The sequence below is a fragment of the Trichechus manatus genome, unplaced genomic scaffold (genome assembly GCF_000243295.1).
Source record: "Trichechus manatus latirostris isolate Lorelei unplaced genomic scaffold, TriManLat1.0 scaffold00029, whole genome shotgun sequence".
Lineage (NCBI taxonomy): Eukaryota > Metazoa > Chordata > Mammalia > Sirenia > Trichechidae > Trichechus > Trichechus manatus.
The window spans coordinates 21,813,741-21,827,253 of record NW_004443965.1 but is presented as its reverse complement, the minus strand read 5'-3'; positions in this window follow the sequence as shown (position 1 = coordinate 21,827,253).

Sequence of the window (13,513 nt, the reverse complement as noted above, 5' to 3'; positions counted from 1 at the left end):
CAGGCCAGTAAATCTGGTCTTTTGTGTGTGTGTGTGAGTTATAATTTTGTTCTACATGCTTTTCCAGCTCTGTCCGGGCCCCTCTATTGTGATCCTGGTCAGAGCAGTCAGTGGTGGTAGCCAGGCACCATCTAGCTGTACTGGACTCAGTCTGGTGGAGGCCTTGGGAGCTGTGGTCCATTAGTCCTTATGACTAATCTTTTCCTTGTATCCTGGTCTCTTCATTCTTCCTTGCTCTCGAAGAGGTGAGACCAGTGGAGTATCTTAGATGGCTGCTCACAGGCCTTTCAGACGCTACTCACCAAGGTAGAATGTAGAACATAGTCTTTATAAACTGTGTTATGCCAATTGAACTAGATGTTCCCAGAAACCATGGCCCCCAGAGCCCTCCATTTAATAATTCTTGTAAGTTTGGTTTGGTTTTTACATAGTCCCCTAATTTCTGTTTATCTGGAAATGACCTAATTCACCACCATATTTGAACGAGAGTTTTACAGGATATATTATTCTTGGCTGGCAATTTTTTTCTTCCAAGGTTTTATGTATGTCATCCCACTGCCTTCTTGCCTGCATGGTTTCTGTTGAATAATCTGAGCTTAGTCCTATTGTTTCTCCTCTGTATGTGACTTTTTGTTTTTCTCGAGCTGCTCTCAGGATTCTTTGTTTGTCTTTGGTTTTGGCAAATGTGATTATGATATGCCTTGGTGATTTTCTTTTGAGGTCTATCCTATATGGGTTTCGTTGAGCTTCTTGGATGGTCATCTTTTCATCTGTCATGATATTTGGGAAGTTTTCTGTCAGCAATTCTTCACTGATCCTCTCTGAGTTTTCTGTTTTCTCCCCTGTTCTGGAACACCGATCACTTGCAGATTTTTGCTTTGATTGTATCACACATAATTCTCAGGGTTTCTTTATTTTTCTTTCTTCTTTTTTCTGATTTTTCCTCCAACAGAGTTGTAGCCAAGTGTTTGTCTTCAATTTCACTGATCCTATCATCCATTGTTTCAAACCTGCTCCTCAGGCCTTCTATGACACTGTCCATTTCTGAAATCTTGTTGTTTATCTTTTGGATTTCTAATTGTTGTTTTTGTACGATTTCTAGTTTGAATTTATTTTAGCATTTTGTTCCTGTGTTATTTTCTCGAATTCTTCTGTTTTTTTTGTCAGTATTTTCCATGAATTTGTCTATTTTTTCCTCGTTTTTGCTTCAACTTTTGGATAATTCTGAATATTAAAGATTTCAATTCCCTATCAGGTAGTTTTAGTGCCTTTTCTTCTACTGGAAAGTCATCTGGTGTTTTATTTTGGATGCCTACTGGAGCCATCCTGTCCTGTTTTTGTATATGTTTTGATATTGTCTGTTGTCTTCAGGTATTTCAGTAGTTATTTTCTTCATTTATTGTTTGTTTCATCCTACTTTTTTGTTTTATTTGGTTATGTCTGAACAGGTGGGCTGTGCATTCTTTGTTCTTTGCTCATCTGTGGGCATGATACTTTTCACCTCCTTCTCCAATGAGCAGGGTCAGTCACTCAGGTATGGTTCAGCAGGGCAGGTCCAGCTGAAGGAGAGTTGCTAGGATGGGTTGTTTGCAGCATGTACTAGGGCTGACAGTGCAGTCTGAGAATCAGCACGGGGCAGGTTTCGGGTGGCCGTGCCGGTGCTGCTTGGAAGTGTGATGTTCAGTGCACAGTGCAGGTAGGCAGGAAGGAGGGGGAGATTGTGATGTGCAGAGCTAAGATGGGTATGGGAAAGATGAGAGAGAGGAGAGAGGAACAGGACCCAAAAACATACACACAAACAAAAAAGAGTGCTAAGAGAGCTGGCGATTGGAGTGGAGATATGATACACTGAGAAATGAGGAAAAACAAAAATGGAAAAAAAAAGAAAAAGGGTAAAAGAAAAAGAGAATAAATTGAGAAACTGGAAATGAAGAAAGACAAAAAGGGAATAATAGAGAGAAGAAAACAAAACAAAGAAACAAAACAAAAAAACCCCACAAAATCAAAAAAAAGAAAAAAGAAAAGAAATGCCCCCAGGGATGTCCCTGTGCATCTGCGCAGAGTAAGGGAGTAGCTTCCAAGCCATATGGTACTGCCCAGCTAGAAGAGGTTCCCAAGCCAAGAAAAGAAAAAGAAAACAAACAAGCAAATCAAAACAGAATAAATCAGAGCAAACAAACAAGCAAAAGCCTGGGGTTCCCACCAGCATGACGTCACAGGCCGGAAAGCAGTTTCACAGTCGAGTGGTGTTTCGTAGCCTTTCAGGAAAAAGCAAAGATGGCACATGGAGCCAGGTATTTGAGAGAAAGGAAGGGGAGGTTGTGAGAGGTAAGGAAGAAATCTAAAGAAGCGGAAAAAAGCAACACCAGCAGCCAACGAATGACACTCAGGGAGCCGGCCAGTGTGGGCGGGTGGAATCCAAGCAACTGGCGCTTCCCAGCCAAGAGACTGTGGCCGCAGGAAGCAGAGGAAGCTGAGTGGTTGTGAAGAAGGGTGGGGGGTGGGAAATTGTATATTGCTGGTTACCGGTTGTCGTCTCCTGCTGGAAGCCCCATGAAGCTGCTTTCTCATACCCCTTGTTCGCTGATCTCCGATAGGAGTCCAAGATGGTGGATCCATGTTGCCATAGCTGATAGGGGACCTCTGCATGTATCACTCCTTGCTCTCTGTTCTCGGTCAGTTTCTTATTCCATTTGGTGCTTGGCTGAGTTCTTTATCTCTTCATTTGATGCTTAGGGTTTCAGGATTGACGTGTGACTCTGTTTGGCTTAGTTTTTCGGATCTGTGGAGGGATGGCATGGTGCTTCTGACTATAGCGCCATATTGCCCAGAAGTCCTGTTTCGAACTTTTGCATTCCAATCACCAGTAATTATCAATGCATCCTGATTGCACATTTGATCAATTTCAGACTGCAGAGGTTGGTAAATATCTTCAATCTCTTCACCTTTGGTCTTAGTGTTTGGTGTGTCAATTTGAATAATAAGTCGTATTAACTGTTCTTTCTTGTAGGCATATGGATATTATCCTATCACTGACAGCGTTGTAACTTCAGGATAGATCTTGAAATGTTCTTTTTGATGATGAACTCAATACCATTCCTCTTCAATTTGTCATTCCTAGTATAGTAGACCATATGATTGTCTGATTCAAAATGGCCAGTATCAGTCTGTTTCAGCTCAGTATTGCCTAGGATATTGAAGTTTATGCATTCCCTTTCATTTTTGATGATTTCCAATTTGCATTGATTCATACTTTGTACTTTCCATATCCCTATTATTAACAGATATTTTCAGCTGTTTCTTATCATTTTGAGTCATGCCATATTTAGCAATGAAGGTGCTGAAAGCTTGACTCCATCCACATCATTAAGGTTGACTCTACTTTGAGGAGGCAGCTCTTCCCCAGTCATCTTTTGAGTGCCTTCCAACCTGAGGGGCTCATCTTCTGGCACTATATCAGACAATGTTCTGCTGCTAATCATAAGTTTTTCACTGGCTGATTTTTTCAGAAGTAGACTGCAGGTCTTTCTTCCTAGTCTATCTTAGTCTGGAAGCTCAGGTAAAACCTATCCACCATGGGTGATCCTGCTGGTATTTGAAATACCAGTGGCATAGCTTCCAGTATCACAGCAACACAGAAGCCACAACAGTATGACAAACTGACAGGTGTGTGGGGTCCTTATGAATATAGATGCAAAAATTCTCAACAAAATTCTGGCCAGTAGAATTCAATAGCATATAAAAAAAAGAATACATCATGATCAGATGGGATTCATACAAAGGATGCAAGGGTGGTTCAACATTAGAAAATCAATCAACGTAATTCACCACATATATAAAACACAGGAAAAGAATCACATGATCATCTCAATCAATGCAGAGAACACATTTCATAAAATCCAATACCCTTTCCTAATCAAAACTTTAAGCAAAATAGGAATGGAAGGGAAATTCCTCAAAATAATTAAGGGCATATATACAAAACCAAGAGTCAACATTATTCTCAACAGAGAGAGATTGAAAGCATTCCCCTTGAGAACAGGAACTAGACAAGGATGCCCATTATCACCATTCCTATTCAATATTGTACTAGAAGTCCTAGCCAGAGCAATAAGGCAAGAAAGGGAAATAAAGGCATCTGAGTTGATAAGGAAGAAGTAAAACTATCCCTATTCATAAATAACATGATCTTATATATAGAAAATCCCAGAGACTCCACAAATAAGTTATTGGAACTAATAGAAGGGTTAAGCAAAGTGTCAGTATACAAGATCAACATACAAAAATCAGTTGGATTCCTCTACTCTTATAAGGAGAACTCCAAAAAGGAAATCAAAAACAATATCATTTACAATAGCCCCCAAAAGGATAAAATACCTAGGAATAAATATAATCAGGGTCATAAAAGACTTATTATACAAAGAAAACTACAAAACGCTACTGCAAGAAACCAAAATAGACCTACATAAATGGAAAAACATATCATGCTCATGGACTGGAAGACTTAGCATTGTGAAAATGTCAATACTCCCCAAAGAGATCTGTAGATATAATGCAACCCTGATCCAAATCCCAACAACATTCTTTAATGAAATGGAAAAACTAATCTCTAACTTTATGTGGAAAAGAAAGAGACCTCGAATAGCCAAAGCATTATTGAAGAAGAAGAACAAAGTAGGAGGCCTCATACTCCCTGATCTCAAAACTTACTATACAGCCGTAGTAGTCAGAACAGCCTGGTACTGGTACAACAACAGACACATAGACCAATGGAACAGAATTGAGAATCCGGGAGAAAATCTATCCAGCTATGCAGCACTGATCTTCGACAACAGGTGGAAGTTCCTTCAGTGGGGAAGAGATAGTCTCTTTAACAAATGGTGCTGGTAAAACTGGATATCTATTTGCAGTAAAATGAAACAGGATCCATACCTCACACCATATACAAGAACTAACTCAAAATGAATCAAAGACCTAAGTTTAAACTTAAAACTATAAAGTTCCTGGAAGATCACATAGGGACAAAACTAGGGGTCCTAATTTATGTTATAGACTATCACACATAGCTAAAAATGCACAAATAGCAGAAGATAAACTTGATAACTGCGACCTCCTAAAAATTAAATACTTATGCTCATCGAAAGACTTCACCAAAAGAGTGAAAGAGAACCTACAGGCTGGGAAACATTTTTGGCAACAACATGTCTGACAAGGTTTAATCTCTAAAATATAGAAAACTTCAACACCTCAACAACAAAAAGACAAATAATTCTATCAAAAAATAGGCAAAGGACATGAACAGACACCTCGCCGAAGAAGACATTCAGGTGGCTAACAAACACATGAAGAGATGCTCCTGATCATTAGCCGTTAGAGAGATGCAAATCAAAACTGCAATGAGATACCATCTCATCCCAGCAAAATGGCACTGATCAAAACAAAACAAAACAATAGAAAACAACAAATGCTGGTGAGGTTGTGGGGAGACTGAAACTCTTACAGTGCTGGTGGGATTATAAAATGGTTCAACCTCTATGGAAAATGGTATGACACTTCTTCAAAAAGCTTAAAATAGAAATACCATATGCTCCAACAATCCCACTATTAGGTGTTTATCCTTGGGAAATAAGAGCAGTGACACAGATAGACATAGGCACACCCATGTTCATTGCAGCATTAATCACAATAGTCAAAAGATGGAAACAACCTAAGAGTCCATCAATAGATGAATGGATAAACAAATTGTGGTACATACATACAATGGAATACTAACAATGATAGAGTTTGCAATATCTTCTAACAAAGACATTATGCTGAGTGAAATAAGTCAATCACAAAAGGATGAATACTGTATGATACCATTCTTATAAAAAGTTGAGAATAGGTTTACACACAGGAAGCAACATTCTTTGATGGTTACCAGGAATAGGAAGAGGAGGGAGGGAGAATCACGTACTAGATAATAGATGTGTTAATTTTGGTGAAGGGAAAGGCAATATGCAATATGCGGGAACTCAGCATAAGTTAGAATTTGATCAAGGCAAATGAAGACACTGAGAGGTACACAAGAATAAAGGGCAACTACAGTAACGACTATACTATATACAATTCTACAACAACATAATAATAACCTATAATCTGTGAGTGGTTGCATAGGTAGATATGTATACTATATAGATGTGGGAAGGTGTATGGGAGTGCATGCGCTTGCATATATGGGTATAGTTGTGGGTAATTGTATATACATATTTGTATGTGCTGCATGTATATTCATATACATAATAGAGCACAGAGGGGACACAGTTATGGAAACTTCCTAGACATATCCAAACACCTCTTGGGTCTGAGTTACTGGGCTTGAAGGCTAAGGACCATAGTCTCGGGGAACATCTAGCTCAATTGGCATAACATAATTCATAAAGATAATGCTCTACATCCCAGTTTGGTAAGTAGTTTTTGGGGTCTTAAAAACTTGTGAGCTGCCATCTAAGATACAACTATTGGTCTCTTCCCTTCTGGAGCAAAGGGGAGTGAAAGAAACCAAAGACTCAAGGAAGAAATTAGTACAAAAGACTGATGGCCTACATGAACCACAGCCTCCTCTAGCCTGAGACCAGAAGAACTAGGCAGTGCCCAGCTACCACAACCGACCGCTCTGACCAGGGACACAGTAGGAGGACCGGTTAGAGTGGGAAAACATTTAGAACAAAACTCAAATTCATAAAAAAGACCAGATTACTGGAATGATAGAGACTGGAGGAACTCCCGAAACTATCGCCCTAAGACATCCTTTCAAACTGGAACTGAAGCTACTCCTGGAGGTCACCTTTCAGCCAAATAATAGATTGGCCTATAAAATTAAACAATTACACCCTTGAGGAATGTGCTTCTTGGACCAATCAACTAAATGAGACTAAATGGGCAACATTTGCCCAAGAGCAAAGATGAGAAGGCAAGGAGGAGCAGGGGAACTGGAGGGATGGAAATGGGGAAGGCAGGATGGAATTGGGGAGAGTCCTGACACATTGTTAGGATAGCAAGCAATGTCACAGAACAAATGTGTATATGAATTATTGAATGGGAAACTAGTTTGCTGTGTAAACTTCCACCTAAGCACAATAAAATGTTCAAAAAAAAATCGAAAACACAAATCCCAACAACAGAAAAAAAAATCTCCAGCCCATACTAACCAAGCGGCCATTATTTTTGGCTGTGGGCTGGGCTGGTGAGACACTCTGGCCGTCTGTCACTGTGCACAGCAGTCTGACTGGAATTTTTGTGAGCCGGGAAAGGGATGGTTATATTTGGCCTCTGGAAGGGAAGTTGCTGAGATAGAGAGGCAGCTTTGGGTCACAGGGTTTGAGCCCGTGCCAATAGGAGGTAAAGCAAACTCACCCCATTTCCAGCTGAGGAAGTGGGTGGGACAACACAGCTGAAACCTTTGGCAGGGTCCTGGAGGAGGTCTGTAGGTGAATGCACCAAGCTATTATCGGAGGAGATTGTTCCAGTTCAATTAAGCCTGCTGCCTTTGGCTGACCTGGACAGAAAGGCAAGATGCATGGGTTCAGCTATAGTGCCCACAAAAGCAGGAGTCATCATAATCTGTTTTCCTTTATCCAGCATGCACAGCGCTCAGTCTAGACTTTGTCCTGGTATTGTACTCATGGAAGTTTCGTGACTTTATTTACTAGTTATGATTCATATGCCTTACGTTCTCTACTAGATTGTGAGCACCTCCTTTTACCTTTATGACCCACCTACCTAACACACTCAAACCAAACCAAAAACCCATTGCTGTCGAGTTGATTCTGACTCATGGCAATCCCATGTGTTACAGAGTAGAACTGCTCCATAGTGTTTTGGTTGTAATATTTATGGAAGCAAATCACTAGACATTTCTTCTGAGGCATGCTGGGTGGGTTTGAACTGCCAACCCTTAGGTTAGTAGCCAAGCACAAATCCTTTGCACCACCCAGGGGCCTTCCACACCCAAGGACATATAAAAAAATCAAACCTGGACTTAGGTTCCTTCCCCTTTAAGCTTTGGGCTATGAATCTATAAAATAAATTATTAAATCTTCAGTTGCGTTATAAAAAGAATAACACTCGAGTCAGGTTAGAAAAACAAGATTATTGTTTATGAATATACCACTACAATACGCATTTTGTAAGGCTCATTGATTTATTTTCAATCTGAAAAACCACATAGATATACCAAATGGTTCACTGGATATTCATTATACCTCCTTAGCTGCTTTGATTAGAAGTGCCCATGGTGCCAGTGGCAAGGTTGACATCCAGGGGTTAAATCAATGCTTGAAACGCGTCAATTTCTTATAGGCAGTTATGGTTTAAGGTATTTTGATGGTTTTAAAGAAATGTTTTACCCCATTAAAAAGCTATAACTTAAACTGTGGTACAGGGCAAGCGCACACTAGATGATAAATGGCTTTGTGTAAGAGATTTCAGATTTGTCAAATCTGCATTAAAGAACTATAGCTGAAATTGGTTAGAAGGTTGGGTGAATTCTCCGGGTGAAAGTGACATTTGTTTTATGGATCCCTCTGAAACAATTCCCCCAGAGTTTTCATTTGAATAAACGACATCCAAGTTCAGCACTCCAGAAACAGCTATCGTGGTAGAGATTGCTGCTTTTCTTTTTCCTCTTTTCAGGGGAAAGGGCTCAATGCCCTCATCAGAAAAGGGAATGAGACTAGATATTAGAGGTGTAAGTCTTTATAGTAATTCGTTCATTCATTCATGTAACAATCACTTATTGAGCAGGTCCTGGGTTTGTTCTGGCACTAAAGGAACAGCAACATATAAAATCTAATCCTTGTTCTCGTGGAGATGATATCCTAGAAGGAGAAAGAAAATAAATAAGATCATTTCCTGTATTGATAAGTGCTACGAAAGCAGTAAAGTTTATAGGAAGTGATTGGGGGCAGGTTGCAGTATTAAAGCAAGCTTCTCCGAGAAAGGGTCATTTCAGCTGGGAAGAAGCCACCTGAGTGAAAGTCTGGAGAAAGAGCATCCTGAAAGAGCAAATAGAAAAGGCGTCAACGTGGCAATGCGATAGCATGTTTGAGGAAGAGAAAGATCAAAGACTTTTCTTTGTGAGTCTTCACCTCTACCTCTGCTAGAGCTGTGAATACTCTGCAGCAAGAAAATTAATGAGGGTCTTAAGAAAGGTCAGGGTCAAGGGGGCCATAGGAAGTATGCAGAAATGGGGGAAATAAGAGAGCAGGGAACACTGGGGTGGAGGATAGACTGGTATGTTAATGTAGATGAGGCTATGCTGCAGTAATGAATAGAAAACACATCTCAGTGGCTTAACAAAGCCTAAGTTTATTTCTGGCACCTGTCGTGATCTGATGTAGGTCTGATGGCTCACCTCCGAGCAGGGATACAGATTCTTGTCATCATGTATCTCCACTGTCTCAGAGTCTTTTATTTCCAGCCTCATGAAGAGGGAGGAGAGAATGAATGGAAGATTGCATTGAATGTTCAGGGTGTCAGGTTTGTACCAGTCACATGGCTCTAACTATAAGGAAGGCTGAGAAATACAGTCTTCCTGTGTGCCAAGGAAGAAGTAACTGAATTGGTGAGCATCGAACCAATTTCTGCCGCAAGAGAGAAAGGAGGAAAAGAGAGGATTCTATCACTCTCCTAGAATCCTCTAAGACCTGCCCTGCACAGGTACCATCCTGGCCAGATGAATGGGCCAGGATGAGGAGTGAATGTCTCACAATACACTAGACAATACGCAGAAGAAAAGAAGTCATAATTTAAGCCCTGAAAGGGAACTTTTCTAGATGAACCCCTCAGTTTAGGTTGAACCCAAGTCATTTTGCTGGTTATTGAGAGTCTGGAGGAGAATGCAGGTTTGATGCTAGAGACTCCTAAATTCTGTTTTCAGGCATTCCAGGCTTCTTCCCATCTGGTTTTAGCCCATGTCCCATGCAAGCCTACTTCTCACTCCTCAGAACATCCACTCTAGCTTAGTCAGACTTCTTGAGGCTTCCCCTCCAGTAGAGAATGGATTCCATCCTCTGTGTTCTCACCACTCTTCTTCTGCAATGCCTGGTCTCTCCTCATTATCAAACCCAACTGATCCTTCTTATCTTTGTGGAACTTCTCCTGCATTCTCAGACCTCAGCCCTTGGGGGTTGTGTGCATCATCACTCCCATACAGAAGCAGTTCACTGAATGGGCTCACTCAGTGGAGTGTAAACACAAAGTAGCTGTTCCTCCTACTCAGCTTTGAAATATGCCCAGGTGGCTCCCTTTTTCCCATCCTTTAGAAACATCTCATGCAGATCCCATAGCTTCTGGATCATTTCCAACTATTAGAACAGTCTCAGTTTTGATAATAAGACTTATTTTCAAGTATTAAAAGTCCAGTCTAGTTTAATGTAAAACTTCAATCTCACTTCCAAGTTAAAGTTACTTATTTAAGCTTAAACTCATCAGGGATGTGCAATGGAGAACAAGGGGTTGATTTGTAATTTCAACCTCATCTCCCTTCTGTCTCTTCCAGGGTCCAGGTTGGTTATGGTTAGACAGAGGAAGAGGGTCAAAAAATATATATCTCACATCAAGATTCCCTGTTGGCTAACATGAGAGGCCACATATGCCCTCCATTCTGGCAGATGACCAAATTTTGGTGTATTTTAAACAGCCCCCTCCCACTCATCACCTAAACCTCACACCTCTCTTCCACTTATTCTGTCCTGACATGCTGGCCTTCTTTCCATATCTCAATGGTGGCATGTTCCCTCCTGCCTTAGAGCCTTTGCATTTTTATTCCTTCTGCCTGGAAACTTCTCTCCCTCTCTCCTTACCCAGGAACTCCTTGTCATTTTTTAAATCTCAGCTCAAGCATCAGTTCTTTGGCGAAGGCTAACCTGAGCTCTCAGCCCAAGGTAGGCCCCAATCATGCATGCTCATAGCCATTGTAACAAAGATATTCATTGTTAAAGTGATTATTTAACATAGTCTTCCGCACTTGAATGTGGGTTCCAAGAGGGATTGATAAATAGATACTTGTAGAAAGAATGAATAAATGGATTTCTCAATAAACTCTTGAGCACTTTGAGTTGCCAAGCAGATGGTGGGTACTCAATAAATATTTGTGTAACTGAAGTTGAAGGCAGAAACCATGTCTATTAATCTCTGGATTCACTATATGACTTATCACAATGCCTCCACATAGCAAGGGCTCAGTAAATTATCTGTTGCCTAGGTGTTTTAAACAACCTCATCAGAGTTAACCCAAATAATGGAAAACTGGCTACAATATGATTCTGACACTCCCACCCCCTGGTGCCTTATGGAAATTTCTTTATATCATCAGAAGACTTACTCTGTTATCTTTGCAAGTATCTATGCCAGCCAAGGCAGAGTTCCTACCTTTAATCAGTTGACTTTTTATTCTATAGTCCAGAAGAAGCATGACATAGAAGGAGACATGGATAATGTGACCAGAGACCTAAAGAATGACTACTTCTAATAATTTATCCCTTGTTCCCTTTAGTACACTTGTACCTCTATGAGCCCAGCCAACCCAAGTCTTGGTTCCCCAAACAGGGTCACCATATGTGCCTTCAACCTGACTTGCATGAAGACTTGTTTTATTAGTCACAATTAGTTGCAGGTGCAAAGACTGAGGGCACAACTAACTGTGTCTGGAATCACCTCCTCACATATACAATTAAACACTTGCACACTCAGAATTAGGTTCAAGTGGCTAATTGCACCCGGAAGTAGGTAATTGCAGGTGCAATTAGCTGCAAGTGCAATTTTTCACCCGAGACTAATTGCTCCCAAAGTAAGGAGATAGGGATTGGAAATTCAGCACTGAATGCATATGTAGTTATTGCAACCACCTGTGATTTTAATAGTCTTGCCGCCCCCTGAGTTGGAGTGTGGTGGCCTCCCTTTTGTCTTTATGAACCGTTAGGTTGCTTAACTCCTTCTGTATATTTGTTCTACAGCATTCTCTTCTCCAGTTGGGTCTTCTCTCCCTTACCAAGCCCCTCTTTCTTCAGGAGTTCTGGCATCTCTGGCTATTTAAAAGGCATATATTCTTCCACTGTTCAATTGCATCTAAAACTCCTCAGAACATAAGTAAGAAATGGTCAATAACTTGGGCAACTTCTCCACTCTCTCCATTGCCATCGACTTGATTCTGACTCATAGGAACCCTACTGGACAGAGCAGAATTGCCCCATAAGGTTTCCAAGGAGCAGCTGATGGATTCGAACTGCTGACCTTTTGGTTAGCAGCCGAACTCTTAACCACTGTGTCAACAGGGCTTCTTGGAAAGCTTAGTGGGTCATAACTTCCATTACGTCTTGAACACAGTTCCTTGAGGAGTGGCATTTGACCATGGAAGATGAAAAGCTCTTCTCTTCGGGTGAGGAGGAGATGGACTGCTCCACCAAAACACCCAGATACCTCCCTCCACTGGCAGGTTCAACTTGACATATCTTTTCCTGCTAGATTTTCTCCTATATCTGTAAGAGTCCAATCAGAAAAACAGAAGCCACCATAGTTTTCTTTTTATTTTAATGATTATAAAATTAAAGAATAGTTGGGAAAAAAATCAAAGTATTTTAATTTAAATTTGATACAACAGACTAACCAAGGAAGCCGAAACTATTAATACCACTCCTGAAAGTCTTCTGTGAATGTAAATGTTATTTAGGCAAGGAGCTGATCACCAGTTATTTTAACAGAGAGAATTTAATAAAGGGAATTAATTAAACTAATATTGTTGGACTGAAAAAGGCATAACAGGAACACTGGTATATTTCAGAGACAGTAACTTTAGGAAGCATCTACCCGCCCCCCGCCCGCCACGGGCTGGGGTTATTAGAACCTAGGAGCTTGGAGGAGAGCCCTGAAGAGCTGGAACACAGACCTCTGGTGAAAGGTTGCTGACTTGCTGGTTCAGGTTCCTCAGGGGCTTGGAGGAGGGACCAAATGGAGCTGGGACCCGGAACTGTGAGGTGGGGGCACTATCCAGCTGGTTCTGGAACCTCAGGAGCTTGGAGGAGAGACCTTGCAGAGCTGGGACCCAGACTTCTGAGGACGGATGCTGCCCAGTTGATACAGCACACATTTATAAAGGAAGAAACGATGCTCGCATTTGTGCCATGGAGCCTGGGGCTTGTGGTCTAGGTTTGGATCAAACCAGGATGGAGCATGAATCGATACAAGGGAGGAAAGTGGCCACTGCAGGAAAGAAAAGGGCATAAAGAAAGCAAATTGGAGACTGTGCTGGGTGTGTGTTTATGTGTGTCTTCTGTTCTCTATGTCCAGCTTTTTTCTTTGCATGGTGTTACTCATTTTGTCATGAACAAACTGTGTATGTGTGTGTGTGAGAGAGAGAGAGAGAGAGAGGGAGGGAGGGAAGGAAGGAATAGAATTGTGAATGTAAGTCAGTGGTGGTCCTAAGATGGTGGTCTCAGCAGGTGTCCACCGGCAGCCTTGACTGGCCATCAGTAGC